General features: G+C 42.3%; 1 protein-coding gene across 1 annotated transcript in view; it reads left to right on the top strand.

Annotated features, from left to right (window-relative positions):
• The window catches only part of LINGO2 (leucine rich repeat and Ig domain containing 2), a 2438702-nt gene that overhangs the window by 1488660 nt on the left and 934035 nt on the right, over window positions 1-16007 (top strand). Inside the window, exon 6 of the mRNA XM_086962132.1 lies at window positions 7506-7664. The gene's annotated coding sequence lies outside the window, so the exon portion shown is untranslated. The remainder of the gene's footprint in view (window positions 1-7505; window positions 7665-16007) is intronic.

Genomic DNA, 16007 nt, shown 5'->3' with positions numbered 1-16007 from the left:
CTGTGAGATGGTCCCTACTGGGTATCTCCAAGATGAAACCAGGCATCCCCGGCGTATGTGGGGGGGCATTGTGGAGATGAGGCAAGCTAATGCCCAGAGTTGCCAAGTGTGATCCCTGGTTAGAGTAGGCACCGAGATGAGAATTATCGAGTCCGCTGACCCTGGTCCACAACCCTGCTGCGTCGGGAATTGAACCCTGGTCCCGGGCCGTCCTCTGCTCTCGGGTCTGCCGCCTCTAACCAGTGAGCCACACCACTCCACTCCAGCCATACCACCATAGACAGGGACAATAGACTAACTTGGAAACTATCAACTTGTGATCGGAAAAAATAAATGCAATGGATTCTAGTAATGAAAGGTAGGCCAATAAGAATTGTTAGGCATTTAGAAGACGCATAAAACATTCGCACACCCACAGGGGGGAGGGGTGGTACCACAGCTGAGGGAAAGTGCACATCAAACCAGGTGGATTGTGGAAAGAGGGGCGTGGCGGCTCACTGGATCGCAGACTGGGGAGGGGTGTCTGCAGCTGAATAGTAAGGCAGGAAGGGAAAATAAACTAACATGGGCTAACCCCTGGACTTCTAAGTTCTAGCTGTTCCTTCCTGTTTGGGTCAGGAGGTCGAGTACACACAGCAAGAGAGGAAAGGTCGATTGTGTGCATATGTTTGCAATATGCACCGGGAACCCTCAGCACGAGAGGGAAGGTCGAGCGTGTGTGTGTGTGCCTGTAATATGCCGTGCAGCAGGTACGGAGCACAGAGCGCCACCGCTTGTCTCCTCTTGCAAAGGGTGGCCCTCCAGTATGCCCGGCCCACCCAAAGTCCTGTGGCCAGGTCTGCCCTCAGCACTTGGTGCATGCTGTGCGCCGCTGCTGCAGATCTCCTGTCCCCGTCTGGGAGCTGAGGTTTGGGACGCAGAGTCCTGGCACTGCTTTGATACTTACTGTCACAGTGAGAGTGGAAATGAAAAGGATTCTCAGACTCTTGTTTTTGCCGCCCTCTCCCTTTTGCCGCCCTAGGCGGCCGCCTAGTCTGGCCTAATCGTAGAAACGGCCCTGGCGGGCGTGTCGAGGCCCCTGGAGCCAGAATGAGAACTCCTGTCGGCCGCAGCGGAGTGGAGGACACACGTCGAGAATACCTCTACGCTCTGCCAGAGTCAACACTCTGCTCCTGGTTCTCAGTCCGGGGCTATCAGAATGCAGATGACGACCGTGGCCCCCGCACACATACTTCCTTGGTAGCCGCATGTTAATGTGAGGGCGGTGCTGCTCGCGGCCCCCCAGGCTGTGACGGCCCCAAGCCCTATACTTCTGTTCCCTCCAGCACTGCTGGGCTCATTCGGGCCCCCTTGACCATGTGATCATGAAGCTACCATTCAATCACTTCAAGGGGCCGGATATATGTCAGATAGTGCAGGGAGATTGCGGCCGGGAAGCGGGGCCACTCTACATACCGGCCATCTTCGTTGCCGGCTGTCACGCCCCCTCACTCATTCATTTTCACTTGCTTGCAGACACTCATTCATTAACACTCTTACTTTCCCTAACTAATTCTCACTCATTTCCACTCACCTACTCCCACTCATTCATATTATGACTCAGAAATACTTTCCCATTCACACTTATTTGCACTCACTCATATTCTCAATCCCTCATTTCCAATCACTCTGAGTCACTAATTCAGTCACTAATTCTCACCCATTTATTTATTTTCACTCGCATTCACACATTCGCTTCTACTCACTCATCCGTCCTCACTCACACTCATTCTTACTCATTCTCAATTATTCTCACTTGCTCGTTTGCACTCCCAGAAACACTAATGGTCACTCATTCTCACTCACACTACCTAACACTCCTCGCAGTGATTCTTACTTAATCATTCTCGACCACACTTTCTCTTGCAGTCACCCTTACCCTCTCACACTTCCTCACTCACTTTGATTCACTTAGACTCACTGGCAATCTCACTCACTCCCACTCACTATTTGTTACTGACCTACCTTCACTTTCACTCACACACATACTCACAACAAGCATGCACTCTCACATACACACACTCTTTTTCACTCCCAACTAAATACATTTAAAATAATTTTTCACTTAACTCTGCTGCCAGTGAAGGCCTCATTCCAGCTCCTGGTGTTCCATATTTTATTACACTAATAGCTAATAATCAGATATTATTAACTGCTTGCCACCTACAAGGCCAGTTCTTGAAAAGCCATGACCAGGGGTCGCAGGGGGCCATCCATGGGTTGCAGCAGCTATTTTATTAATTCCTAAATGATGTGTATGTTCATGCCAAGCTCCACTGGGCCTGAGGGCTGTGAGCCATATGCCAGAGAATATCTCTCCTTAGTTGACAAGGCTTCCATGGACCAGTCCCAAAATTAGTGGGCAGAACATTACGTTTAATAAAGAATTTCAAAATAGCAGTTTCTTTGTTAAGTCATTACATAAAAGTGAGTCACATGGCGTTCCCGTCGAATGAAGAGCAAATAGACGTGTGCGGTGACATTTAATCTATTTAAATACTGACGCTGTGAGCAATTTGCTGCTGGGTATTAGGTTGACGGGATAAAAGCTTTCTTATGAACAGGAACATTTTCTGTAGATTCTTTAGTAATTAGAATTTGTTTTCTAAGAATATCAGAAATTATGCTGGTTGACAAGAGTAGGCTCGTGTGACATAGACAGTAGTCTTGTAAATAGGTCAGCAAGGCTTTACAGGCTGTTCACACGTATGGATACTGCTTTCCGTGGAGTGTTGAGCACAAACAATTTTGCTTTTCAAAAAGGTTGTAGCTAGAATATTGACTGTCACGGTAATGTGATTGTAACGATATTTATTTATTGGTAAGTGTAGATTTACTATACTTAAAGCCAAATATATGAATTTGAATGGAGAAGTAGTGTTATTGTACATGTATCTTATGTTAAGTTGAGTGATGACATATGTATTGTCATTACACATGTATGTGGTGTTAAGTGTATTCAAGTTGCATGTATATGGAAATAAGGACAGTAATACTTGACAGTATTTTGAATCAGCCTTAACCAGATAAAACACTTTCCCTTCGTCCACTTTATTAACCAGCTCTTTTCTTGCAATCCACCTGCCCACAAAACCCGTTCTTACTATATTGTAGGAGACAAAAAAATAGGCAGGGGGGAGAATTCACTTCCAAATACTTCAAAATCTATTTTCAAAAATGGAGAAAACAGTGAAGCTCCTAATAGTATAAAACATGATGGTTAGGTCCCCTCCTGTAGTGACTTTTGGGTCCAGGTTGTAAAACAACCACAGCTTCAGTAGATTCATTAGGAGTGGCAGCAGAATTTTGTGGCCTAAATATGGTCAGACAACAATATCACATCCTTATTATCACCACAGTGGAGTTAAAAGAAGAAAATATACACTCAAGGAAGCAATATTTTTGAAAAACACTGTTTAGGCCACAATATTAATGTTGGAGCATATTTTTGTTATTGATATGTGACATATAACAATTTTTTACATGTTATCATACAAAAAGTGCTGGTACTTGCTGGGCCCTGTAAGTGAATGAGCGAGGGAAAGAATGAGTGAAAAGGTATGTACCGTGCAAAAATCAAATAGTGAATCTATGTGACATTGGGAAAGATTTGAACAGTCCTATTCTTTCTTCAAACAACTTACCTTTCTAGAGTGCATTTACCGCAATACCAAGATGTTCCAGATATTTTTCCCAAATCCTGGAAGTTGTAGGGACCATATAGCAGTATCAAAAGTGAGATTATTAGCCTCTGCTAAATAGGATGATTATTGGCTCACTGATGAAAAGTTGGATCTACAAATTCTCGTTGACTTTCATGAGTAAGATAGTCGGGCACGCAACTCCAAGCTTGCGGTAGATGATATAAAGAGTATAACATATTCATTATAAACCAAACAAAATAATGTTATAGAATAGAAGAAATAGAAAGAATGGTATTTGTCTGATGTTCCTATCCTTAACTGTTAAGGCTCGTAAAAGTGCAAATTGTAGTCCACAGACCAGTTAATGTTCTGGTTTATAGTTTGGAATTTGGCTACTTCTGATTCTAAAACTCTCTTAGAAAAATACTCATTCTGTCTAGGAGGTGTTAGCACCATGGATAGATCAGGAGTGGTCCATATGAATCTGAAATATTTTATCTTGTGAGACTAGTGAGGGAAGTGTCTGTGGGGAACTAATTTCTGATCCGCCCACTAAACCTTAATCTATTTAAGGGCTTAATTTAATAAAAACATTTTGGTCCATTTCCAGTTTTAAAGTCTGATTAATGTTCTATGAAGTCTCAATACACTTTTACAAAAGTCCATCTCTCATTATTCTGTTTAATGTACCTTTGTACCTGAAGTTTGAGCACTGCAATTGCTGTATCAGTATCAATAAATTCCAACACTGGTGGCGTTCGGGTATCTTCAGCAAGCCAACTGGCCATGTTTAGTAATGGTAAATAGAATTGTCTTTGAAACCACTGTTTTAGGTTGACAGAGTCCAAGACTGGAATGCACAGGGGAGACCGGGAGTGTTTCTTTATTTAGGGGTCAAGACTTCCTGAAGCTGGGGACTCTTTTCTTTTGTTGCAGATTTATATAGTGCAAACTCGATCCGAAGGTATTGGAGCACTTTACATGAGCACCAATTGTATTACACAAGGACACATTCATTTTATTTATTTATTTATTTGTTTTCTTTTAATATCCTTAGCAACTTTGATGTTAGTGATATCCATAGCAGCATTAATAGTAGCAACAAGGGACAATAGTCCTGGCAACAGGAAAGTAACTGTTGCTGCTGGGGACAGTCTTCTGGTCCTGAAATCGAGTCACTGAATGGATGAAAGGCAGAAATGGACATCATGATCCACACTGAAGTTCAGTCTACGTTTTCAGGATTCACCAGGGAAAAGGGCCAACTGAGACTTAGACTACCTCACAGGGAGGAGGTGCCAATATTGTTTTTGACCTATCCACCTATAAACAATATTGACTTCACAATAATGACTACCACTATATCATCAAAGTAAGCAGATGTGGAGTTAAGAATTTTAAATCTATATTTTCCTACATGTACTTGCGGTAGTCAATATTGTGGAGGAGGTATTGTTGCAGGTACATATTATTTACCCCAGTATTGTTACATGCAACTGGTACAACAGCCTTGCAGGGTCTTCAAGTCCCTCAAACTCTGCTTGAGATACTTGGGCTCCTGGGGATTAGCTTACTTGCAATTTTAGGGTGATTCTTACAAGCACTGCCCTGCCTCTGGTGAGTGGTCTTGAGGGTTTCTTGGAACTCCTGATTGGCTCATCTAGATTCCCGGGCTTCCCTGGACCACCCATGTAGGGAGGTCGGCAGCAGCAGATATGGGTGTGGTAAATGAAGATGCAGGGTAGCCAGTATAATAGGTGAAACAGGATAAGTTGTATTCTTAAGACAGTAGACTCAGGTTACAGGTAGAAGATGGTAGTTGAGAAAAAGGAAGGACCCACTGGGAGCAGCATCTTTGCTGCTCAGCCCACGCGTTCCAAGTGACACTCACTCAAACCATGCACACATCAGCATTCTATTACCTCATACTCACGCTGCCTGAGCAGCAGGGGACATATAACTAAGGAGAGAATGCATGGCATGAACAGTAAGATACCACAATGGGCCCTGATAGAAATTCACATTTGGTTCAATTTTCCGGCCCATGATATCCAGAGGGACATCAAGGCAGGTTGACGGACACATTGCCACGGTGAGGTTCTTTGGTGCGAAGCAATGTGACACCAGGCAAAATTCACAGGCTGTCAGTTGGTCAGAAGCTCACTGCCAATACAATCAGTGACACTGTTGAAACTTCTGGGGATTTAGTGTTCTGGTTGGGGCTGACATCTAGGGCTTTTACCCCTTCTGGTGGTTGATGTGGATTCTGGGGCTACCTCACACACAGCCTCCAGTCAAAGAACGTGTCTCCAGCTGGTGAAAGCTCACTTATCTCCAGTGCTTAATGTGTAAATAAATAGGTGCTAGGGCTCTTGTCAGGAGACCAGTGCAGCTTCCACCACACATTCTCGCTGCCATGATGCCAATGATAGTAGCAACAAAAATACTAACCATCACACTCCTACAATTGTGAAAAATTAGACTATTCCAGGCCCCCAAAGCTATAAGAATGGCTTGAGCAGCAGGTAATAGTAATTTTTTAATGTATATTGAATTCATAATTGACTGTTGTAGTGGTCATCTGAGACAGCAACACATTGTGGCAGACTGTCACAAGCAGCAGTGTTGACAAATAAGTGCTGGTGCCGAGGACCGGAAACCACTGGCTCAAATTAAGCATTGCTTACCTCCATTGTCCGTTTTGGCAATCATGACTTTCAGCCACATTTCCCAAAGGTAGATGTTTTCTTGAGAATCTTTGTGTATCCTAGCCAGAGTTATTCTCTGACGAAGTAAAAATGAGGATAGGATGACATTTTGTTTCTTTGGTGGCCATCAGGCGTTTTCTATTTTACACACTCGTACACACACACACTTGCATTGTGATAAAGAGAAAAGATTCCCCATATGTTGGGAGTCACTGGATTTTACATGGGGAAGCAATAGACTTCTCCTCTGGGGTGCAACCAAATTGCACCACAAATACTAAGACAGTATGTGAATAAAACAGTACATCAGTATCTCACATCAGTGGAATCGAAAGAGAAACAACCTAATGAGTAAATAGCGTTTGGCGTCTGGTGCCCCCGCATTAGAGACTTTGGTCATTCAAACACAACAAAGAAGGAGAAAATGCAAGGGGTAGTCTAGTCACAAAGAAATGCATGGAGAAATGGAGCAGTTATTATGAACAGCTTTGGGTTTTTGACCTTACTAGAGAAGAGATAAGTGAAGACGAACAGTGGGAGGCCAGTCATTTGAGGCAAAACACATCTTTAACAGTGTCTTGGCTATTTATCGGTTCCTATTTTCGTAGTCCAAGTGTGCAAAAACAAAAATTGGATGGAAATGATATCTTCAAATGTAGTAGCTGAAAAACAACATCATTTACGGTCTCACGGCGCACACTGCCATTGGAATTGTTCGGTGCATTATGCACTCCTGGAAACAGCAAATACAACCCCTTCAGGATGCCTCCTGGTATCATCCACCGGAAGCGCAAACAGAACTTAATTGTGGCTCATTTCAGTCCTTGGATTTTTTAGGAGGCCTTTGGCAGGCGTTGTATGTCAATATGCTCCTTGCTTGTGCAGTGTGTATCTGTTCGGAAATAAAAAAAAAATATTAATGTCTATCTCCCGCAAAGCATAAACTTACAAGTCACCAGCTTGGGTGTTTATCCGCACCTTGGGAGACAGTTTATTGCTTTCAGCGCCTTCCCTGGCCGAGTGACGCATGCATTGATTGAGCAGCGGTGCCTGATGGGCCTGTGCCGTGGTTTGCTATTTTCAATTTAAATGACAGAATTACTCTTTGTTGCAGATTCATCCTGCGTCGCTCCTCTGTGCTACCATGAGAGATGCTTTGGTCCATAAGAAGTTGGAATTACCATGGTCACGTCCTCTGCTTTGATCTCACCCAGTGGCCCAGAGCTCTGCATGGTTACCAGTCAGGACCAGGTATTCAAAACTGAAGCCCCAGGTAGGCCTTGACAATGCCCTTTCCATTTCGTGCTTCTTCTTGGAGTGTCTAATTTTTTGTTATGTATTTTTTTCTTTCTTTCTTTCTTTCTTTCTTTCTTTCTTTCCTTTCTTTCTTTTTTTCTTTCTTTCTTTCCTTCTTTCGCTTTCTGTTTCTGTTTCTGTTTCTCTTTCTTTTTCTTTTTCTTTCTTTTTTTCTTTCTTTCTTTCTTTCTTTCTTTCTTTCTTTCTTTCTTTCTTTCTTTCTTTCTTTCTTTCTTTCTTTCTTTCTTTCTTTCTTTCTTTCGCTTTCTGTTTCTGTTTCTCTTTCTTTTTCTTTCTTTCTTTCTTTCTTTCTTTCTTTCTTTCTTTCTTTCTTTCTTTCTTTCTTTTTTTCTTTCTTTCTTTCTTTCTTTCTTTCTTTCTTTCTTTCTTGGTTTTATTAGCCTGTACTTGATCAGGGTGGGTGGCAGAATGCTTGATATTGGTGCATACATGGATTTTGTTACACAAGAGTTGGCAGAAAAAATATTATAGTCGAGGCCTTGAAGAACATCATGGCAGTCGGTAGTAGGCAGGCCTATTGTGAGCCTGCCTGGAAAACCCTGCTTTGCCGTTGATTGGTCACTGCAGCTACTACAGATTTTTTTGTTTTCCTATTTTATTGTGTTTTTTTGGGTAGTTTTGTATAGTGCTAAACACGCTTCTGTATGGTCATGGCATTGTCCTAGCACAGGGATATTCACAGCACAGCCCGAGGGCCACATGACCTAAAATTGCGGCCCCCTACACTGGGCTGTTGTTCACTTAACAAAGCAGGAACATTCAGGAAGCTGTGAAACAGGAGTACTTTATTTGCAGGTTAACTAAACTAAAGATGAAGAAGCAAAGAATGTTTTCTAGGCAACTTATCTTTAGCATGCATCTGCTTTGTGTCCCCCTACACCCACCTTTCAACACCCTCCCCTGCTGGTATCCGATGTGGCCCTTGGAAACCACAGACCGTACTTTGTGGCCCCGGGGAAATGTTTGTGAGTACCCATGTCCAAGCATAAAATTTGTGACCGGCGATGTGCACTAGAACATAGGCAGGGCATGGCCTTCTGTTCTCACTGCTTGCATTGCAGAGATTTTTCAAACTGAGAACCTAGGAGAGGCAGAGAGAGGTAAGAAATGGCTTTACATTGATTTTCTTCTGCCTGCTTTATGAAGTACACTCTCTACTGGGATTTCCTAGTTAATGGGTGTGGTCAACTAGAGCAAAAACCGCCATCAAATGTTTGTAGATGTTCATATTTTGTCTTGGTTTTTTTTCTGAAGGATTTGTAATGGGTACCTCCAGCCACAAAAATAGACTTTTTGTCTCATAGCAGTCAGGTGCTTTTCTTCTTGGCATTTCTTAGCGGTGAGATTGGTTGGTTGCAGAAAAGAAAGTCAACAAACACTTCCTGCTCACGCTAAAGAGACTCCTCCAGTACTCCTTGGGAAACAGCCTTTACAGCGAGGTTTTTACCATATTGTAATTTTCCCAAATTTTTTACCATGTATGTTTTTTGAACGCATATGCTTTTACAACATATGCCTTTACCACACATTTAAGGTTCGTTCGGAGGTATGAGGGATCACCTCATCACAAATACATTGTATATATATATATATATATATATATATATATATATATATATATATATATATATATATATATATATATATATATATATATATTCACTGAAAATACCATAGGTTTCAGGCAGGTTATAGTTAGGAATTAGCATTTAAAAAACCTTAGAAATTCACTGAAAAAAACCATAGGTTTTAGGAATGTTATAGTTAACTGGACATTTCACTCATACAAAACCATTGAAATTCCTCTGTTATAGTTAAGTTGTACTAACTGTAACTCTCGCGCCCACAATACACTGGTGATGATCTCACATATTACATCATTCATGAAATGGTCCGTGACAGTTTGGGGGTGATTGGTGAAGCGGGGGCCGAAAAAAAAGGGGGTCCCAAAACGTGTTTTCCCCATGCAATTTCCCATAGGATCTTTACCACGGCTACAGCCCGAACGGATGAACGGAATTACAGCAAATTTGGCAGAGAAGTAGTCCTCAGTTCCGACTTTTGCCTTTCGCTTATCTGGTGTCAATCTGTTCAGTAGTTTCTTTGAAAATGACGGTTAAAGTAATTTATATATATCTATGGGCGTGGGGGATCCGTGGATTGTGCGAGGATTGGCCTCTTAGGATAAGCGCATCGTCCCGATCACGCGCTCAATTCTAATTAGCTGTCAAGCGGTTGTAAACATTCGAAACCAGGAACTGTTGGCAGCCATTTGGTCAGGCCAACCCACTCCACTTACGCTTCCAGGAAAACATACCAACGAAACATTGCCCAGATTTAATTGTAGTGATTTCTTAGTTCCAGGTCTAGTTATCAGAATGGCACAAACACACCCCCTCATGGCTGGTACACACCCACATTGCACCCATCCAGCATTTGTGTCACAACACACGTGACCCTACCAATAAAAAAAGACGGGGCGCACATACTCTACACCATTTTAGAGTTGCTCCCATCCCAAGCGATGTGATGGCCCGTCCTAGTGATTCAAATGCCTCATGTAGGACCGAACCACCGAGTAAGGGGGTCCACCACTACGTGTGTGGCCTCTTTGGTCACTGGGTTAGTGGTATCAGAAGCACTGAGCAGGTGAAGAACCTGCGATGATGATGGGAGCACGAGTATGTACATAAGATTGATTTATATCTCAAAAATACATGCTTTGGTTTTTTTCGGCGGCAAAATGCACGGATCCTAAGCTCATCCCGTGACTTTACAAAATATATATATATTCTTACTTTTTTTGCCCTACGGGTCCTTATGGGACCCCCTGAGCCGGCCTAGGGGGTCAGGGTGCGTCTACCCTGCCCCTGTTCTCGTTTTGCACACATATTTCACAGACTTCTTCACCCTCGCTTTTACCAAGGCACAAAATGGCTGCCAACAGTTCCTGGTTTCGAATGTTTACAACCGCTTGACAGCCAATTAGAATTGAGCGCGTGATCGGAAGGATGCGCTTATCCTACGAGGCCAATCCACAATCCGCGGATCCTCTGCGCCCATAGATATATAAATGATTTTAACCGTAATTTTCAAAGAAACTACGGAACAGATTGACAACAAATAAGCAAAAGGCACAAGTCGGAACTGAGGACTACCTCTCTGCCAAATTTGGTGCAATTCCGTTCATCTGTTCGGGCTGTAGCCATGGCTAAAGATCCTATGGGAAATTGCTTGGGAAAAACACATTTTGGGACCCCCTTTTTTCTCCGCCCCGCTTCACCAGTCACCCCCAAACTTTATGGGACGGAGCGGAACTGAACTGGCCAAAAGTTTGGAAAATTTCAAGAAGATTCATCAATCGATACCAAAGTTATTCCACATAGAATGTTGCGGTTTTCCAATGGATAATAGGTTCTAACTATAACTACCTACTGGCGACCGCCAGTAGGCAATACATAGATATATATATAAACAATGCGTGGTAAAGGCATATGTTGTAAAGGAATATTCGATCTAAAAAAATGCCTGGTAAAAAATGCCTGGTAAAAGCATGCAGAGTATTTCCCTGCGTTTTTATGTCATACAACAGTTCTCATTTAATCATGTATGTGCTGTAGGTGACTTTACTTTTCAGTGTGATAAGACAGAGAACTAAGCACCAGCTGCAGGGTTCCTGTGCAACTTGAAGGTCACAGGTTGGTATCATGCTGGGCCTTACTCACATTGTTATTCCTCTTAGGATAATAAAATGAGTACCATTCATTAGGTCACTATATCACCAATTTTATTATTGCAAAATATATTTAAGTGTGCGGACTATGCTGAAGAAATGCTCAATATTATTATTGCTAGTATGATGTATAATGTGTTCCTTCTTCAGATATGAGAGAAAGGCAGCTGAGTTAACAACAAGGCCTCGGATTTGCATAAAGCTTGCTGCCAGCACTGTGCAGAGTAAATGGCAGACTTGTTTTTTCATGAAACTGTCTAAGGATTTCATATACTGTTTTGCAGTGTGTTAAGATAGGGCTTCTTATTCAAAACAACTAAATTATACGCTTTGATTTTGCTAAGTGCTATGAATATACTGCACAAATTACTTTTGTTTCCAAGGGTTCTATCCACAGAGTGAAAAGCAGTAATCTCAGATGATTTACCTATGCTCGTTTCATTGCAATAAAACAAGATCATGTTTGCCATGTTTGATTCACACAAGGTTTTATACACTCAGTGCGTAGTCCAAATCTGCCAGGATTTGGAGTGAACAATTTGTGTATTGTGGCTGAAATGTTGTTTTCACCTTGGCAATGTTTTGTCTTAGATAGGAGGGTGATTGTTCAGCTAGGCATTGTGATGCTCGCATGGTACCCACTCATTGAGAGTATGCAAGAGCCCTTTGCTCATACTGCCAGTGTGCTGTATGAGACTTTTGGCAAATTATTGTTGAAAAAATTATGTATGGACAAAATATTGTGTCAACAATATCGAGGACAAACATTTTGTGAAGATACCTTTCTATAGGTTAGCAAAGTTCGACTACATATAATCCATGATATAGTTATCGTCAAGGTACATAGATGTGAAGTTAAAAATAGTAAATCTATGCTTACCTATTTGCACTTACCTTCTTGATATTTTAGTCCTTGATATTTTGGATCCAATATTTTGTCCACACAATACTTTTGTTGTGCCAGTGATCCTACTGTATTTTTGAACAGCTATCGCCTTATGTAGTACTGCTACCTAGGACTGATCTAAAATGTACTCTCTCTTACTTTGTAAGCATGGGTAAAGTCTTTGCTTGGCAAAGTTATTGTCACACTTCAAAGATGACACTAAATCTAAGCATGGGGTTAGATGCATCAGTTTTCTAATGTAACGTTGTTACCGGACATTAAAAAATATGTATTTGTCTTCTGTTGACCACCTCTGATGCTGGGTTATTATGTGCTTCTTGCTTCTTAAGATTCCGAATGATAACCTCCTTGTATGTCTGGGTTTAATCAGAGAAAGCAACTGCTCTTCTCACACAAACATATTACAAGATATAATGAAATCTAGCAACATGTCTTCCAGTTCTATAGCCCTGTAGCACTCTCTGCAAAGAGAGAGAGGGCGTTCTCACTGTCTATAGTCCTGTTTAATGAGGGGTTTGTTCTGGGACGTTCTTAGTACTGATTCCTGTAAAAGTAATGGGGAACTTCTCTGTTGTCCCACCTTGACTGAGTTTTCACTGAATTGCTGTCCTGTGTTTTTGCGTGAAACTGCCATAGGACTTAAATATTTCTCGTTTCCACATAGATGACCACTTCTGCATTACCTGGATGGTTGGGGTGTGTAGTGTTATGTGGCATTCTGTGACCAGTAATGTGCTTCTGCTGCTTTCTTCTGTTGCAAATGTTAGCACTGGTATGTGTGAGGAGTGTGGTGTACTGATTGAGAGCATTGCTTTGCCAACTATATGTCTTTATATGACCTATGGACACTGGACTAGTTACTCATTTAGCTTAGGAGACAGTAATGTGCAACATGCTTTGAGTACAAAATACAGCAGACCATGCACAGTTGAGGCCCTTCATCCATCTCCAGTGGTTTCTGGATGAAGGACCTGGCCAATAAGTCCACCCTCAAAAGGCCACTGGGAATTCCTTTTGACAATGCCAGGGAACGTTTAGGTGCAGGTCCTACAGTTGAACCCAAAGCTCAACATTCTTAACCCAAAGCCGAATACACACTCCCATTATGTATGACCAGTACTGTCCTTGCGCAGGGCGTGGATTTTGGCCGAATATTGAACTTTCTGCCCCAGCTACCTTAGCAGTTTCATTAATGTGATTAATTTTTTTATTTAGGATGTCATCTGTGACATCATGTATGAGGCCATGAGTCAGTAGAAATTATGACTCTGTTGCTCATCACAACTAGTGAATTTCTGAGTTTTTGCATCATAACAATAGGGTCCCGTCAAATTATATTTTTCAGAATTGCACTTTTTTTGCATGCAACTTTTTATTCTAAGAAAATAACTTTAATTTCTTTTGAACAAACATTATTTCAATGATTTTTAAAGATAAAATGTGGCACTTGCTAAAGCAAGAAACCGCTGTGCCCCCCTGAGGATAGGTACTTGCAACCTGCAAGAAGCCCCTGTGCCTCCAGAACCCACTACACATGGTCTTTGGTCAAACCCAGTGGGTTTAAGGATGGTCCATGGGTTTTGGCCATGCTCTATGGCCACCCCTTTTGCCCCAGTACCAGCTACACATGACCTATGACTTCTGGAGGCATGATGTCCTCTCGTCATGCCCTGCACCCTGCCTTTTCCTGTGGCACAAGAATTTACTGTGCATGGCTTTAACAATGCTCAGTAGGTTCTGTGTGTTGAGCGTTGCCTTTTATCACTCCTAGTAGCCTTCCCACAAAAATACTATGCTCCTCTTACTTTGTGTTTGTATGTTCAACTTCGACCGACCAAAAAATAGTTTGCACCCTTTATGTTTAGCATTGCGTGTTTTACTTAACATGGAAGAACTGAAGGCTCTTGGGTAAAACAAAATTTGTGTTTGAGTTTTTAGAGCCTGCTGCACCATGTGACCATTTCTTAATCCTTTGGAGTTTCTCCATATACTTCCACTCCAACTTTGGGTGGATTACATATTCAAATAGAGGCAGGGAAAGATTAGTTTTACAGTCAGTGAAATAGGCCATGCCGTGTTACAGTAGGAGAAGCAAGAGAGGCAACTGATACAGAATGCACATATATGTATCTGAGTTGCAATGTGGTATGGAAGGGCCGTCTGAGCATTTTTGTTTTTTCCACTTTGAAGAAACTCTTTTTTACCATTCTATGGAATATATTGGCCTACTTATAGTTCTGTAAACCAAGGCTTACAAAGGCGTCACTGAAAACCCTGTGTGAATGTTGTTCTTGATATCCAATTAGTAGGTTAGGTAGACTCCCTTGTGGACCTCCTACCGGCCAACGAGCATTGTCCCCAAAATAAAGCTCTATTGATGTTGTGCAAAAAGACAACAACTGTTTTGTTTTTCAAAGGCCACCAACTTTACATACTTTCATAGACAACCCTTCAATCCTAATCCGCCAGCAATCCCTTTTACCTTTGATACCCGCTGCCCTCCAGGTATTCAACTAAGTATGTGCCTCCCATTCACTCTATTCAAAGATGAATGTTTTATCAGTGCCCGGTACTATTTTCAACCAGTAACCATTGGCAGCCAAGCTGCATAATTGCCCCATGGTGTGCCTAACCACCAATGCACTGTTCATGAACAATAAAAACTGGACAAACCCTCAGGTCACAGGGGCATATTACCAAGCAATAGCGATAATTATCGCTATTGCTTGGTTAGAGACAAAAATGTACCGCATAGCTGCAGCGATTTTTATCGCAAATAAACCTTGGTATTACCAAGGTTTATAGCAAATGCGATAAAAATCGGCTGCAATGCATGAATATCGCTGAAAAGTCAGCGATATTCATGCATTACCGAGCTAATGCTCTTTGCCATGTTATCCACCTCCCATTGGATAACTTGGCTAAGAACTGCTCAGGGCAGGTGTTAGCCCAGAACTAGTGAGACTCCATTTTGCTTTCTGTTCCTGCAGACTGAGATGCTTGCAGGGTAAAGGTGATGTTTTAGTTATGAGGTGTTGTTCGCCCTTTGCGAACTGGAGAGAGCCGACCAGAGCTGAATCTAATCAGGAAGTGTCTCTGGGCTCAGGTCTCTAGACGAAACAAGCAGCTGGTCACTGTGGGAGCGTCTAGAGCAAGGAGCCTGGTACATGGAATCGGTGGGAGGAGGCTGCTGGCTGGAACTTTCCATGAGGAGAGAGCATTCCATATTAGTGAAGTGCAGAGGCGGAGTCAGTGAGTTGAGTTGGAGCAGAGGAGAGAAGGAGACAGTCGATGCTTGGAACAGAGAGAAGTCAGTTTGTCAGTTTGTCAGTTTTGTGAGTGAGTCAGTTGGAGCAGAGGAGAGAAGAAGACAGTCGATGCTTGGAACAGAGAGAAGACAGACAGACAGTCAGTGAATTGGAACCAGAGAGAGATGTCAGAAGCAGTTGTGAGCAGATGGTGTTTTGAACAGAGAGAAGTGAGATGATGTTTGGAACTGAAGGAAGCAGTCAGAAGCAGTTACTTATCAGAAGGAGTTGTGATCAGCTGGAGTCTGAAGTGATGCCTTTTGGAAGAGACTGTAGTTATATCGTGGATTAGTCTGTGGGAGCATCTGGAGTGAATTGGACATTGGAACTGAGATAATCAGACAGAGTGAA

Source organism: Lissotriton vulgaris, chromosome 3_1 (assembly GCF_964263255.1).
Source record: "Lissotriton vulgaris chromosome 3_1, aLisVul1.2, whole genome shotgun sequence".
NCBI lineage: Eukaryota > Metazoa > Chordata > Amphibia > Caudata > Salamandridae > Lissotriton > Lissotriton vulgaris.
This window is presented reverse-complemented; position numbering and strand designations above follow the sequence as displayed.